Genomic DNA, 13,728 nt, shown 5'->3' on the forward strand with positions numbered 1-13,728 from the left:
TGTACCAGAGAATATCAGACGCAATCCATGTCCCCATGTCACATCCATCATGCCAGTAGCCATCCCTTGTATTTCTGCTTCTGTCACTGAGCAGCGCCGCACCTTTGTTGTGATGCCACCCAGCTTGAGAGCTTTGCAGGTTAGTTCCTGGATAGTTTAATATTGCTTCTTGTCGTAAACTCCTGAATCTCTGATTCCCACTGCCAGTTATAAATGCTCTTGATCTGGTCCACACCTCACTGCTCAGCTCCTGCAGTTTTATTGGTTAGTCATGGTTTTCATCTCCGCACGATTTCTGACCGTTCGACTGATGATTTTAAACATTTTCTGCCCTCCTTGTTCTCATGCTGTTACTTGTTTTTCCTGCCAGCCTGTACCATCGGCAAGCATCAATTCCAAGAACTCAAACCAGGGTCCCTGTGAAACTACACATCCTTGTGCAGGGGTTAAAGGGAATCTGTCAGTACGATCAACCCTCCTAAGCCGTCTACATGGGCATGCAGGTCATAGGAAGCAGAATAAAATTACACCTTGATATCAGAAATCTGATGTCATATTCCTGAGAAATCCACTTTTTTTCTTAAAATGTAAATAAGCTGTTAAGATCTAATGGCCGGACACATACCTCAAAAATAATCTGCCTCCAGAGGTTATTACCGGTGTGTAAACAGGTGTGAGAATGCAGCGGCACAGAGCGGCCAACAAGACAAGGAGCAATATCAATAAGATGGCAATCTGTACATTAATAACAATGAAAAACAATACAACGCAGTTCCTGCTGTCTCTCTTGACCTAGTGGTTACCGTCGGTCCCAAACTCTGTCCTTGTTACTCTAGATACCGCCCTATAAAATAATAAACCACCGCTACCGCACTAAGAAGAGCAACAATGATAGCCTAGTCGTCGACTAGATAGGTCTAACATTTCCTAACACAGATATCCACTGCCTGTCAGAATTAAAAAATGGCTTCTAGAACATAAATCAATTTACAAACATTAATATTATTATACACTGAACAATAATATCACGGATACGCCGGACTGCCAACCGCCATCATCCTAGCTGATTATGTAGAGGTCTTCTCCTTGCTGCTTTAGCTTTTGATAGCAGTTACTGCTTCAGATCTTAACAGGAGCCCAATCATGCACTGCTATGAGGCCACACGTTCCACATTGTGGGCCACAGACAGTTCCTCCTGTCACCGACGTGTTCCCGCCGTCTTCAATTCCAAAGACACAGCTTATGTCCCTCTCTGGTCACTCGATTGAGGTCCCGATTTTTTAAACAGGCTTCCGCTCACACGATTAAGGTCCCTTCACTTTAACCAGGTTGTTACGCTTGCAGAAGGCGCACATGGTTCGTAGACCCACTGTGCCACGGACCAGACTTACCCAGGAAGGGTGTAACTAAACAGCTACCTTGGTGTTTAATGGAGCCACTGGTGGTGAGGTCAGGCTTGTGCAGAAGGTAGCTACCAGGTGCCACTCCAGGGCTGCGTTCGGCTGTAGCAGCTGACTCCAAGGATCAGAGACATCAATTTGGATAGAGTGTCCTAGACAGGGCAGGAAAACCATGAGGGAGCGCTGGCAATGGACGTTACTCCCCTTCTTCTTAAAGCCCATGATGACCCCTTGCAGAGAAGATGCAGTTTCTTCCTCCTGAACTCCCACGACTTCTCATCAGGACCACATTCTCTCCAAGCCACTGGAAGAAAAGTTACATCTCCCACCTTCTTCTTCGTAAGGATGCTTCTCCCCAACTGGACATTCCAGGAGCAGAATGGAGCGAGTTTGGAAACAGTGACCTTATATTGCTCAGTCTCTCTTAGCCCGTCAAAGCTGACTATCTCTTTTGGAAGAAACAAAGATGGACTGGGATTCTGACTTCTGGTCCGTAGATAGTAGAGACTGAGAAGATGCCTCAGCCTTAAAAACTTTCTCATCCTGCAACGACCAGGAAGCAGAAGAAAACTTGTCTGGGTCAATCTTCAAATTGGTCTTACCGAGGATATGTCCTTGATGCAGGAGGTTTTCAGGAAACAGGTAATTGAAACAATCTCCTGACTGAGAAAATGGCATCACTGGCGGCCCAGCTGGAAGTGTGAGAACCAGACACCTGTTGCGACACGACTGTTCCCAACAGAGTACTTCACTGGACCTTCAGTCTAGCACAGGCTCATGGAAGACCTACAGTAGTGTTAAAAATAACAGCCATCCAATATGACTAACAAGATTAATCTCTGTTTTCGGCATAAATTATATTACCACGTCAAACAATTTACTAGTTGGTGCAGTAGATTGTAAGAAAACCCCCAGAACCCACATTCATGATCTGCAGGGTTTTGAGTCTGTGTATTAGAATAATTAAATGAAAGGGGAAGTGTTCACAATAATATCAGTGTTAGGTTGAACAATTAATAAAATGTTCACTTAAGTTGCCTACTCCTAGCCTAATGGATATTGATCAGGTGCGCACTAAAGAAATACACCAGACACACACAGTCAGATGTAAACTCTCCTTGATCAATCTATGGCTCAGCTCCAAGGGGCTTTATTTAGTCAGAACACAGGTTTATATAACCCCAGTAAGGGGGGCTCGGTTAGCTCTAAAATTGGAGTGCTTGTATGTATTCCATTGGTTAGTGGATTGGGCATAGAGCAAGTCTGTGGGTGGATCCATGAGGTCATCAGGATGGGTTGGTCCATGAGGTCATCAAGGTGGGCGTCACTGTGGGTGGATCCATGAGGTCATCAGGGTGGGCGTCATCTTGGATATCAGCACATGGTGTGCTGATACAGGAAATGGCAGCCATCCTTAGTGTCTCACTTTGATCTGGGAAAGCTTAAGTAAGGTGTCACGGGGAGACTAGGTGGGCAAGCATTGAGAAACCACCATGGAGGATATACATAAGCTCAGATTGGTCTCCTACACACCCTCTGAGCTTAGAAGTTTTCCGCCGTTGCGTTTTTCTTAGACAGTAGAGGACAGATGTTATTAAAATGACCAGTCTTACCGCAGTAAAAACAGGCTCCCTGCTTCCTGAGCTCAGGGGCTCGACGTTTCACATGTGACACCTCTGCGATTTGCATAGGCTCCGTGGGCTCACCTGCAGCAACCACACGTGAACCTAAACCCTCTCCCATAGGCGGTGTCTCATGCTCCCCCTGACGCAAACGGCGAACAATGCGGACAACCAGACTCAAAGCGGAATCTAGAGAAGTAGGAGTCTCGTACATCAGAAGGGCTTTTTTAACCCTTCCAGAAACCCCATGACTCCGCAGCGCTGGATCATTCCACTGTGTATCGATCGCCCAGCGACGAAATTCAGAATAGTAATCCTCTGCAACTCGCTCCCCCTGGCGAATAGTGCATATCTTAGATTCTGCTTTAGCCATTCTGTCTGGCTCATCGTAAATATTTCCAAGAAAGGAAAAAAAACTCCCCACAGAGTCAAATGCACCAGAATCAGATGGCAAAGAAAACACCCATGCTTGAGGATCCCCGCTTAACAATGACAACACCAGGCCCACACACTGAGTCTCATTACCTGAGGAGATCAGGCGCATATGGAAATATAGTTTGCAAGCTTCACGAAAAGAAACAAATTTACTGCGTTCCCCAGCAAATTTTTCAGGCAAAGGAAACTTAGGCTCAGCAACTCTACCTGTCGCTCCAGCTTGCACATTAGATACTGCTAGTCCCTGTTGCTGCACTGCCCCCCTCAACTCAGTGACCTGTAGAGACAGCGCCTCCAACTGGCGGGTTATGGAAGTCATGGGATCCATGACAAAACAAAAAAAAGGAAACCCCCTTTTTTGTTTGTTTTAAAGGCCGATTATAATGTCACGGGGAGACTAGGTGGGCAAGAGCTAATAACCCCTGCAATTTCCCTCAGACTAGGGAAATCCTGACTGACGCTCTACCTAGAGTTTACACTGATGGTGTGCATGTCTAGGCCTCGACCCTCGCCCTGTCTCTTGTTTCAACCCTAGGCTGAAACCACCGCCCACCACCCAGTGAAAAGATCATACACCAATACCCACAGTTAGAACAGACAAGGATAACGGAAAATATACACCACGCCGCAGTCACTCAGGAATACACTATAAATGTGCAGGGCAAAATAAATACAAATATAGGAAGGAGTAAATAAGACAAAGGGAAATACGCCACCAGCAACGATACTCCAACTACTAGCTCACCACTCCAGACCGAGATAACAACGCACAAGACAGAAGCTATAATCGGCGACGCCCAATGTTCAGGAGAACTATTTAAAGGCAATGGGCATGGCCCAGCTTCCAATCCGAGCATCAGGTAAATTAAACCCGGACCAGTGGTCAAAAGCGGAATTACCGCTGTCTGACCAGCGTCCGACATGACATAAGGTTAAACAATACACGTTATGGGTTGTTTCTCTCAATCTCTTATGTCTTGAGGTTAATTAAGTATTTGATCTTATGGCTCTCCTCAACATCAGTGTGGAGATCAAATAGTGACGTCAATCATTCTATGAAGAAACAGATGTGAATCCGGGGGCCCTTATTTTAGGGTGAAGCCAGGACATGTTGCCCATGCATTTCTCCTTGAAAGCCTGAGAAATATGGGTTGTTTGAGACATTGTTCAGAAGAACAACGTACTTTAAGTAAAAAGTTGATTGGAGGGGGTAAAATTTATAAAGAAGTGCAGACAATGATCGGGTGTTCAGCTAAAATGATCTCCAATGCTTTAAAATGGAAAGCCACAAACCAGAGAGACATGGAAGAAAACGGAAGACGACCATTCTAATGGACGGAAGAATAGCCGGAATGGCAGAGGCTCAGCCAATGATTAGCTCCAGGATGATCACAGACAGTCTCAAGTGACCTGTGAGGACTGTGACACTTCGGCCTCTTTCACACTTCCGTTTTTTACAATCAGTCACAATCCGTCAAAATGTTGAAAAGACGGATCCTGTGCAGATTGTAAAAAAGGGGTGCACTGGGTCCGTTTTTTTGACGGATCCGTCGAGGCTATGTGCAAACATTGTGTATGCGTCTTTGCCGCATTTTTCCAAGACAAAAACGCATACGCAACACAACCCAGGTTAAAAATAATTAAAAAATAAAAAATTGTGATATTCTTACCTTCCGGCATCCCCTGCAGCCTTCCCACGGCCTTCCCGATGCTCGCGATACTGCGGGCAGCTCCCGTTCCCAGTAATGCCTTGCAAGCAATGACCTGTGATGACGTAACGGTCTCGCGAGACCGCTACGTCATCACAGGTCATTGCTCGCAAGGCATTACTGGGAACGGGAGCTGCCGGCAGCATTGTGAGCATCGGGAAGGCTGCAGGGACGCTGGAAGGTAAGAATATCATGATTTTTTATTTTTTTTAACATATCTTTTTACTATTGATGCTGCATAGGCAGCATCAATAGTAAAAAGAGAGAGAGAGAGAATTTCCCTGACAGGAAATTCTTCCGCACATGCTCAGTTTCAAAAGACGGCATCCGTCGCTGGATTCCTGCTTTTGACAGTCAGCGATTATAGCCAACGATGGACAGCACCGGATCCGTCACTGAGCGATTTTCCGACATACAGAAAAAAGTTTCTATGTGCGTTGTCTTCGCCCGACGGACAGCGATTTTACGATGGATCCAGCACACGACGGACGAATACAAGTCTATGAGAAAAAAACGGATCCAGCAGAAACATTGGATCCGTTTTTTTTCACAAAACGACGCATTGTGACGGAAAAAGAAAGACGGAAGTGTGAAAGAGGCCTTAGAAGACGCCTGTGTGATGCTAATCTCTTAGCAAGAAGTCCCCGCAAATTCCCACTGTTAAAAAACAAACAAAAAATAAAAACCATGTACTTAAGCGGATACAATTTGCCAAAGAACGCATCAACTGGCTTAAAGGGAAATGGAGAAACATTTTGTGGACTGATGAAAGTAAAAAATTGTTCTTTTTGGGTCCAAGGGCTGCAGACAGATCGTCAGACGACCCCCAAACTCTGCATTCAAGCCACAGTACACTGTGAAGACAGTGAAGCATGGTGGTGCAAGCACCATGATATGGACACGTTTCTCTTACTATGGTGCCGGACCTATTTACCGCACACCAGGGATCATGGACCAGTTTACATATATTAAAATACTTGAAGAGGTCAAGTTGTATTACACTGATGATGATATGCCTGTGAAATGGGGATTTCAACAAGACAACAACCCTAAACACACGAGTACACGAGCAAAATTTTGGTTCCAGTCGAACAAAATTGAAGTTATAGAGCGGCCGGCCCGATCCACGTACCTTAATCCGATAGAACACTTGTGGGGTGATATCAAAAATGCCATTTCTGAGTCGAAGCCAACAAATGCCAAAAAATTGTGGGATGTAGTCCGGTCATCCTGGGCTGGAATACCAGATGACCGGGGCCAGAAGTTGATGACTCTATGCAACATAGATGTGAAGGAATTTAAAAAATAAACAAACTGTGGGTAACAACTAAATATTAGGTTAGTGATTCACAGGAATGATAAATCCACAAAAAATACACATTGTAAGTTTGTGAAGACAAATGCAGACACTGCTAATTTTTTTAGAACAGCCCAATGTTCATTTTTTGTTATTTTCTGTTAAGTAGTTAAAAATTATCTACATTTCTCTTCATGTTTTGAATTAGAAAACAGTGTGCAATGTTCCCAATGCTGGAAATAACAACTAGTAGGAAGATTTTGTGATTAACTCATGTGTTTGAACACAATGCTGTTCTTTAACACTACTGTAAGAGAAGTGGGTGAAAGATATCAGACAGCACATAGCAATTTTCTCCGAATGGAGTACTCCTGTCTGGAGCTCTACAGGTTCCGTGATGACCTGAACCACTTCAGGCAGGTCCTCCCCCATCACGGATGATACACTCAGTGGATTCTGGAGGCGTTGAATGGGAATTTGATACTGATCCAGCTTGCAGTAAGAAATTTCCCACCAAATCGGAGTCAAAATAAGCTATTTTATTAAATTGAATACCTCCACAGGGCACGGATACATGCAAAGTCAGTGGTGAAGAATGTCCACTCACCTTAGGAAGCTTCACCTACAGGCTCTAGATTTTGGGATTTTCGGGTCCCTCAGGATAGCAGGGAATGAAGTGCTTGGCGCTACCGCAGCCAAAGCACACTCCTTTGACACAAGCACGTTCTGGTTGCTGCTCTGCCAGCCTAACAACATTGACCTGCATGGGCTCAGCGTAGATGGCTGTTTCAAGTAGCTGGGGAACAAGTGGTTTCTGGAAAGACGGAGCCAAACACGATGAATTCCTTTCACGCGTTACTCCTCAGGTCCGCTCTTGAAACCTGAGGTCAATCCAAATTGCCAGGGAGATCAATTAGTCTAGAGTGGCAGGCATGTCATGACCAGCCAATTCATTCTTGATCCTTGCGGATAATCCATCCCAGAAGCGGCTACCAATGCTTCCTCATTCCAAACTAGTGCGGAAGACAAGATGCGGTACTGGATGGCATACTGGCTGATGGATAAATCTCCCTGATGTAGTCTGAGAAGGGAAGATGCAGTGGAGGAAGCCCGACCAGATTCAAAGATATTTCAGCTGACCTGTAGGTCCATGGCCACCGGATCCCTTCTCTCCCACAAGGGGTTTATCCATGCCAGGGCTTTTTCTGCAAGGTGGGACATCAGGAATCCCACTTTAACCCAATCAGATGGGAACTGATGGGCCAAAAGTTCATAGTTAAAGGTGCACTGGTTCAAGAATCCACGGCACTGCTTAGGGTCTCCGATGAACTGTGGTGAATCTGATAAACGAAGACTAACTCCGGAAGGGTAGGTTGCAGGCTGAGTAGGGTCGATAATAGCTGTGGCAACTTGAGCTGGAGCAGAAGAAGGGGCTGTGGTCAGTGCATCCAGAAGGATATTGCCAGTCCATAGATACTACATTTTTTCTTGCGGATCTCACTGGTGGGTCAACCTTTGGTACAGCTCTGAGGCCTGGGGGATTTTGGAATCAGCGGGATCCATGGCCTGAACAAACTGTCACGCCCACAGGTGATGCACGTGGTATGTGGACCCACTGTGCCACGGACCGGACTTACCCTGGTGGGGCGTAACTAAGCAGCAACCTTGGTGCTCACTGGAGCCTCTGGTAGTGAGGTCAGGCTTGTGCAGCAGGTAGCTGCCAGGTACCACTCCAGGGCTGCGTCTGGCTGTAGCAGCTGACCCCAAGGGTCAGGGACATTAATGCGAGGAGAAACTCATAGACCAGGCAGGACGGCCACTTGGGACAGGAACAGACTGTGCGGCTCTGGATAGGTACAGACACACATTTCGGGAAATGGCTCGGGTACCACCGATGCAGCCCCAGGGTTCAGATACCGCAGACGCATTTTCAGGGTAACGAATAAACTACACCATAGGTGCACCGCCGTGAAACAGTTTGTCATGTACAGAGGGAAGACAAGGAGACGCTACCGTGGCGATGAACATGTCGGCGTACCCACCTGGAGAGGGCAGGGAAACCATGCAATGTGCATTGCACACGTCTCCGCTCACACAATCACGGTTCTGTCCCTTTAACCTTGGCATACAGAATTCCTTATTTTCCGGGAAGGCTCTGCACTCCTTGGCCCATCCAGTACTGATATTGCCTATGCATTTCCGACCACGCTCCCCTAGGGTTGGGTTGTGACCCAGTACCGGTCTTGCTCCACGTGACTAGTTACAAGTCCGGGCGATGACTGAACTCCTGCACTGGCTCCTGTGGCTTTTGCATTTTCTTGTTGCATCACAGCAGATCACAAGTCCCCCTGTGCAACCAGCTTCTATTTTTCTCCCGTTAAAACAGTCTTCCTCCTTTTGGCTCCTACCTCTGTTGTCTCTGATAACCATACCACAGCACATTCCTGTTGCATGAGTCACTCCACTTCATTACAAGCGTGAGACATGTACATCAGGAGAGCAAACTGTCAGTCATTACATGGCTCAGAGAGATAGAAGTCCAGCTCATCAATCTTAGCAGTGCATTTGCATATAAGAAAAATGAGACATGAGATTAAATAAAATGGTACCTTGACATTTGCAATGCTCTATGACATACATGCCCGTATAGATGGCCTATGGTGGTGAACCCTACTGACAGATTGCCTTCAAAGGGTGAAGGCCAGGACTTCTGTGATACACTGTGTATCTGTCATGTCGGACACTGTTCAGACCAGGTCGTCCGACAGACAGCGGTAATTCCGCTTTTGACCACTATTTGCTCATTGGCGTCTGCTAGATTTTATCTAGCTGTTTCGGGGTTAATTTCCCATTCCCATGGCCTTTAAATAGTTCTCCTGTTCATTGGGCGTCGCCGATTATAGCTTCTGTCTTGTGCGTTGTTATCTCGGTCTGGAGAGGAGAGCTGGTTGTTGGAGATTCGTTGCTGGTGGTGTATTTTCCTCTGTATTATTTACTCCTTCCTATATTTGTATTTATTTTGCCCTGCACATTTATAGTGTGTTCCTGAGTGACTGCGGCGTGGTGTATATTTTCCTTTATCCTTGTCTGTGCTAACTGTGGGTATTGGAATATTACCTCTTCACTGGGTGGAGAGCGGAGGTATCAGCCTAGGGTTAAAACAGGAGTGAGGGTGAGGTTCGAGGCCTGGACATGCACACCATCAGTGTAAACTCCAGGTAGAGGGTCAGTCAGGATTTCCCTAGTCTGAGGGAAACTGCAGGGGCCCGGGTTTTTAGCTCTCGCTCACCTAGTCTCCCCGTGACAGTATCCATTGCAAAACCTGTCTGTGGAAGCCCTATTTGGAGCTGCCAGTTGACCCCTAGTGGTGTCTGCAGACAGAATCTTATCATGCATCTCTGTATACAGGGAGCTCCCCCTAGTGGTGACTGCAGACAGGATCTTATCATGTATTTCTGTATACAGGGAGCTCCCCCTAGTGGTGGCTGCAGACAGGATCTTATGTATCTCTGTATACAGGGAGCTCCCCCTAGTGGTGGCTGCAGACAGAATCTTATCATGTATATCTGTATACAGGGAGCTCCCCCTAGTGGTGACTGTAGACAGGATCTTATGTTTCTCTATATACAGGGAGCTCCCCCTAGTGGTGGCTGCAGACAGGATCTTATGTATCTCTGTATAGTACATTGTTCATCAGTGGATACTCACTAGACCATTTTTACATCTATAAAAATGATGCTATTATAATTTTTCCGCTGACTGTTTACATCTGTATCATTTATCTTTAGCATTAACCACAGAGGAATGGAAGTTCTATCATTTTAATGCACCTTTCTATATAACGTATGAAAAATTACTCACCCTAGAAGAGATATACTCCAGCGGAGGTCATTTTCCCTGAACACAATCCACTTTTTATCTCTGAAGCATATATACACAGCTCTTTACACCACTGCTTTTCCAGGTTCTCCGTGCTGATCAGTAAATTATGATATCAGAGTAAAATAAATAAAGCGACACGATCGCTCGTAATTAGATGTTAACTTGGATATATGGTAAATGAGCGGCTGTATTACACATGGATATCATAAAGCTGTCCTGTCCCCGGTGTCACTCATAAAGAAATCAGGGTTTTATGATCCACATGGCTCATACTTTCATCTCGATGTAGAGACATCAATATGTGCAACAATTCAATTTCATGGTGGGACTGGGTTCATAACCTCACAGTGATTACAGTGTCAGAAGTAGAATTTGTGCCAGGGCGGCAGGATGATATTCCACTGGCAATCTGGCCTTCTAGAATAAAGATTTTTATTCAACATGGCAGTGTGAGGAAAGAAATGGGCAATTTAATTTACTGGGATAGTAATCTTCACACATTCCATACCTGAGGCCGATGAAAGTGAGATGCGTGAGCACAATCTGCGGTTTCCATGAAGGCTACATTATAATGCAGCTGGCCTCCAATAAACATGTTAGGCTGGGGTCACACTTGGCGTAAGACAATACGCCACGTATTATACGTCCGTACTACGGCCGTAATACGGAGAAATGTTCCCAAAATATTGATCCGTAGTCAGGGTGTGTCAGCGTATTTTGCGCATGGCATCCTCCGTATGTAATCCGTATGGCATCCGTACTGCGAGATTTTCGCGCAGGCTTGCAAAACCGACATCTAATGGATTTATGTGCTCAAATGTTCATTAAAACATATATACAGTATATATACAGGTCCTTCTCAAAAAATTAGCATATAGTGTTAAATTTCATTATTTACCATAATGTAATGATTACAATTAAACTTTCATATACTATAGATTCATTATCCACCAACTGAAATTTGTCAGGTCTTTTATTGTTTTAATACTGATGATTTTGGCATACAACTCCTGATAACCCAAAAAACCTGTCTCAATAAATTAGCATATTTCACCCGACCAATCAAATAAAAGTGTTTTTTAATACCAAACAAAAAAACCATCAAATAATAATGTTCAGTTATGCACTCAATACTTGGTCGGGAATCCTTTGGCAGAAATGACTGCTTCAATGCGGCGTGGCATGGAGGCAATCAGCCTGTGACACTGCTGAGATGTTATGGAGGCCCAGGATGCTTCAATAGCGGCCTTAAGCTCATCCAGAGTGTTGGGTCTTGCGTCTCTCAACTTTCTCTTCACAATATCCCACAGATTCTCTATGGGGTTCAGGTCAGGAGAGTTGGCAGGCCAATTGAGCACAGTAATACCATGGTCAGTAAACCATTTACCAGTGGTTTTGGCACTGTGAGCAGGTGCCAGGTCGTGCTGGAAAATGAAATCTTCATCTCCATAAAGCATTTCAGCCGATGGAAGCATGAAGTGCTCCAAAATCTCCTGATAGCTAGCTGCATTGACCCTGCCCTTGATGAAACACAGTGGACCAACACCAGCAGCTGACATGGCACCCCACACCATCACTGACTGTGGGTACTTGACACTGGACTTCAGGCATTTTGGCATTTCCTTCTCCCCAGTCTTCCTCCAGACTCTGGCACCTTGATTTCCGAATGACATGCAAAATTTGCTTTCATCAGAAAAAAGTACTTGGGACCACTTAGCAACAGTCCAGTGCTGCTTCTCTGTAGCCCAGGTCAGGCGCTTCTGCCACTGTTTATGGTTCAAAAGTGGCTTTACCTGGGGAATGCGGCACCTGTAGCCCATTTCCTGCACACGCCTGTGCACGGTGGCTCTGGATGTTTCCACACCAGACTCAGTCCACTGCTTCCTCAGGTTCCGGTCACCTCTTCTCGTTGTACAGCGTTTTCTGCCACATTGTTTCCTTCCAACAGACTTACCATTGAGGTGCCTTGATACAGCACTCTGGGAACAGCCTATTTGTTGAGAAATTTCTTTCTGGGTCTTACCCTCTTGCTTGAGGGTGTCAATGATGGCCTTCTTGACATCTGTCAGGTCGCTAGTCTTACCCATGATGGGGGTTTTGAGTAATGAACCAGGCAGGGAGTTTTTAAAAGCCTCAGGTATCTTTTGCATGTGTTTAGAGTTAATTAGTTGATTCAGAAGATTAGGGTAATAGGTCATTTAGAGAACCTTTTCTTGATATGCTAATTTATCGAGACAGGTTTTTTGTGTTATCAGGAGTTGTATGCCAAAATCATCAGTATTAAAACAATAAAAGACCTGACAAATTTCAGTTGGTGGATAATGAATCTATAGTATATGAAAGTTTAATTGTAATCATTACATTATTGTAAATAATGAAATTTAACACTATATGCTAATTTTTTGAGAAGGACCTGTATATATATATGTCATTGAGGCAAAATTTCAGCGCTGTAGATGCTAAAATAAAGGGTTAAATGGCGGAAAAAATTGGCGTGGGCTCCCGCGCAATTTTCTCCGCCAGAATGGTAAAGCCAGTGACTGAGGGCAGATATTAATGGCCAGGAGAGGGTCCATGGTTATTGCCCCCCCCCCCCCCCGTGGCTAAAAACATCTGCCCCCAGCCACCCCAGAAAAGGCACATCTGGAAGATGCGCCTATTCTGGCACTTGGCCACTCTCTTCCCACTCCCTGTAGCGGTGGGATATGGGGTAATGAAGGGTTAATGCCACCTTGCTATTGGAAGGTGACATTAAGCCAGATTAATAATGGAGAGGCGTCAATTATGACACCTATCCATTATTAATCCAATTGTTGGAAAGGGTTAAAAAACACACACACACACACACATGATTTAAAAGTAGTTTAATGAAATAAACACAGCGGTTGTTTTAATAATTTATTGTTCTCTCAATCCATCAGGAACACCCTCGCTTGGAAAAATAATAAACGCACAAGATACATACCTTCTGGTGAACCGTCTCGTCCCACGAAGTAATCCATCTGAAGGGGTTAACTAATATTACAGGCAGGAGCCCTGCTAAATGCAGCGGTGCTCGTGCTTGTAATTCCCCGGCGAATGAATGAAATGTAGGTCATTGACCTACATTTCCTTCAGTCGCGGTGATGCGCCCCCTGGTGGATGTCCTCATATGACCTGGAGCGTGGGAAAAAGTTCCCAGGCTGCAGTTCATGAGAACATCCACCAGAGGGCGCCTCACCGCGACTCAATGTAAGTACAGATCCAGCTTTCCTTTCAGAACCCGGGGATTACAGGCACGAGCGAGTGGTTTATCGCAGCTCGTGCCTGTAATATTAGTTAACCCCTTCAGATGGATTACTTCGTGGGACGAGACGGTTCACCAGAAGGTATGTATCTTGTG

The sequence above is a fragment of the Ranitomeya variabilis genome, chromosome 4, assembly GCF_051348905.1.
Source record: "Ranitomeya variabilis isolate aRanVar5 chromosome 4, aRanVar5.hap1, whole genome shotgun sequence".
Lineage (NCBI taxonomy): Eukaryota > Metazoa > Chordata > Amphibia > Anura > Dendrobatidae > Ranitomeya > Ranitomeya variabilis.